Source organism: Seriola dumerili, unplaced genomic scaffold (assembly GCF_002260705.1).
Source record: "Seriola dumerili isolate Sdu_G_001 unplaced genomic scaffold, Sdu_1.0 BDQW01000086.1, whole genome shotgun sequence".
NCBI classification, from domain to species: Eukaryota; Metazoa; Chordata; class Actinopteri; order Carangiformes; family Carangidae; genus Seriola; species Seriola dumerili.
Window position 1 is genome coordinate 644037 of NW_019174341.1, and position 2953 is coordinate 646989.

General features: G+C 42.5%; 7 non-coding genes across 7 annotated transcripts; 1 reads left to right on the forward strand and 6 right to left on the reverse strand.

The window, feature by feature from the left end:
- Positions 1–225: 225 nt before the first annotated feature.
- trnad-guc lies at positions 226–297 on the forward strand. Its single transcript has one exon. It is a non-coding gene; the product is annotated as a tRNA-Asp (tRNA).
- Positions 298–483: 186 nt separating this feature from the next.
- Positions 484–555, reverse strand: trnad-guc. The gene has a single exon. It is a non-coding gene; the product is annotated as a tRNA-Asp (tRNA).
- A 264-nt stretch (positions 556–819) lies between these two features.
- Positions 820–892, reverse strand: trnav-aac. The gene has a single exon. It is a non-coding gene; the product is annotated as a tRNA-Val (tRNA).
- A 194-nt stretch (positions 893–1086) lies between these two features.
- trnav-cac lies at positions 1087–1159 on the reverse strand. The gene has a single exon. It is a non-coding gene; the product is annotated as a tRNA-Val (tRNA).
- Positions 1160–1292: 133 nt separating this feature from the next.
- On the reverse strand, positions 1293–1365 carry trnav-aac. The gene has a single exon. It is a non-coding gene; the product is annotated as a tRNA-Val (tRNA).
- Positions 1366–1462: 97 nt separating this feature from the next.
- Positions 1463–1535, reverse strand: trnav-cac. Its single transcript has one exon. It is a non-coding gene; the product is annotated as a tRNA-Val (tRNA).
- Positions 1536–2554: 1019 nt separating this feature from the next.
- Positions 2555–2627, reverse strand: trnav-cac. The gene has a single exon. It is a non-coding gene; the product is annotated as a tRNA-Val (tRNA).
- Positions 2628–2953: the final 326 nt, after the last annotated feature.

The following is a 2953-nucleotide window of genomic DNA, read 5'->3' on the forward strand; positions in this document are numbered from 1 at the left end:
AAAAAAAAGAATCATATTGTGTGTGCGTACACTTGACTTCTGTTACAAAAAAGTCCTTTAACCACATTTAAATATTAATAATTCCTACTTACTTTCTGTCACCAATCTGAAACACCGATGTAGGAAATGTACGTCACTGCAGGTGAAACAGGTAGATTTAATTCCTGTGTAATCCCGGTGAGAAACCACTGACTCCGTGGGTACGTCACACATGGTTTCACGGCTTCCTCGTTAGTATAGTGGACAGTATCTCCGCCTGTCACGCGGAAGACCGGGGTTCGATTCCCCGACGGGGAGTATTTTTCTATGGCACCACTTGATACCACAGTTATGAGAATGTTTGTATCCACAGTTCATTAACAATATTTCAATCGTATAATCTCAGTGGCAATGAGAACATAAACATTTTAAATGTTTTTTCCTGATTGTTATTAGTTGTAAAAGAGTTGCTTGATACCGCAGCAAATAAATAATAAATAGGTACTCCCCGTCGGGGAATCGAACCCCGGTCTTCCGCGTGACAGGCGGAGATACTGTCCACTATACTAACGAGGAGAGGTGAGACCGTTGTGTGACCAAACCCACAGAATGAGTGGACGGTTAATCTTTCTGAAAGAATCGTGTGGAAAATCAGCTGTGCCAGTATTTTATGAAAGTGAAGTAGTTTTTTCAAATAAAATCAAAAGTAATTTATTTGTTTCACCTAGGCAATTGCTAGGCTCCAGCTGTCCTTGTCAGTGATGGCCACCGGTTGCCTCCCATAGATGACAGATTTGATAGGTTCATGAAACCCAGGTCTGAGCTGAAGTGGAAAACTCTTGTTTCCGCCCGGTCTCGAACCGGGGACCTTTCGCGTGTTAGGCGAACGTGATAACCACTACACTACGGAAACTTCTGACAGTGCTGATTTGCATAATGTCCTGTGAACTCTCTTTCCGTACACTTTGTACTTATTAAATGTCACGAAACATCAGCCGGCAGATTTGATCTATCCATGAATGTGTTGCAGCACACAACAAATGTAAGCTACCCTTTGGAAGACCCGCTTTTCCATGTACTTCACATTTCTAGTATTTCTTGCAATAATGTTTCCGCCCGGTTTCGAACCGGGGACCTTTCGCGTGTGAGGCGAACGTGATAACCACTACACTACGGAAACTATACAGTATTTTACGTTCAGGGACATAGGCCAAACTCTGTTAAACCCTATTAAAATATGGAATTAAAGGAGCGCGGCCAAGGAGGTAACGGAAATCCCGCATGTACCGTCTGCTTCTCATTTCTTGCAATAATGTTTCCGCCCGGTCTCGAACCGGGGACCTTTCGCGTGTTAGGCGAACGTGATAACCACTACACTACGGAAACTACGCATGAGTGAGGCGTTCAGGAACATTCCTCAAATCCTGTTGATCCATACTAGTAGGTTTTAAAGTATGGAATGTGCAGGATCGACGAAATATATTGTTTCCGCCCGGTTTCGAACCGGGGACCTTTCGCGTGTGAGGCGAACGTGATAACCACTACACTACGGAAACTACTGAAAGGTCTCATTTGCATAATGTCGAACCTCGACCGTTTACAGCTTCATAAAATCTTCAGTTAACAGCTGATTCTGGACTCTGAGCTAATGTTTCCTTTAGCGACTCATGCAGTGTAAGATGTGTACATATTTGTAAAATAAACTAACTTGAAATTCACTAACTCCCATTGAACTACTAATTGCAGATGATTTGATCGGCTTCTTAGTAGTGTTGCTTTCGTCAACGAAAATTATGACTAAATATCTTCGTCAACGAACCTTTATCACGTGACGAAAACGAGACGAGACGCAACGTAAATGCTGGTCATGTGACGATAACTATAATTAAATATATAATGCAATATTGTTGACGAATAAAAACGAGACTAAATGTGGTTTACAAAATAAAAACTCTGCTAAAATGTCTCTTCATTTTCGTTGACTAAAACGAGACGAGACGAAATGTTATAACGTCATTTCGACTCGTTTAGTCGAGTTATTATTATTTTGCAGTATTTCTGTTTCCTGTGTCTCACTTCATTTGGTCGCACTGCGCCGACGCACGTGACGTCACTTCCTCAATCCCCACTCGCGGGCGGCATTTAGAAGTTGCAGCTGCGGTTGAACGACAATTTCAGAAATATAACACGACAGAGAAAAGGACCGATGGCCGGCAGCCAGTCGTGGTTCTTCTTTGGAAGAAAAAGACGAAACGACATTTGGACACACTTTCATTACATAGAGGTGAAGTGAAGGTAGAGGTCAGTGAAGTATGTGAAGTTTTTGACAACACTGCTACATGTGACACACATCTGCCCCAATCAGGCATCGGAAATCCCATAATCACCATCTTCTTCTCATTTCTTGCAATAATGTTTCCGCCCGGTCTCGAACTGGGGAGTGTTAGGCGAACGTGATAACCACTACACTACAGACACTACACGTTATCATTTCGTTGAGAGACATAGACGAAAACCTGTTGAGCGATATTAGTAAATAATAAAGTATGGAATGTGCAGGATCGGCGAAACATATTGTTTCCGCCCGGTTTCGAACCGGGGACCTTTCGCGTGTGAGGCGAACGTGATAACCACTACACTACGGAAACTGTGATAGTCAGATCGATGACGTAATTTTTTTCAAATTCAATGAAAATGAGCGAACCATCTGCTTCTTAGTCGACTTCTGTACTGCTGTTTGCCTCAGAGCCGAGCTGCCTGTACCTGTCCCCTATATTGTTTTGTTTTATTTGTTTAACTAGTTTTGTTTACCTCGTTATATAGTTTCTTTTGTGTGTGTGTGTGGTGATAATTTTGCACGTCTTTCACAATTTATTGTTTTTCCCTCATATTTTTGATTGTTTTGACGTGTGTGTGTGTGTGTGTGTGTGTTGGGCACGGAGTGAGGTGAGTGCTCCGTCCTATTAGACCCCCC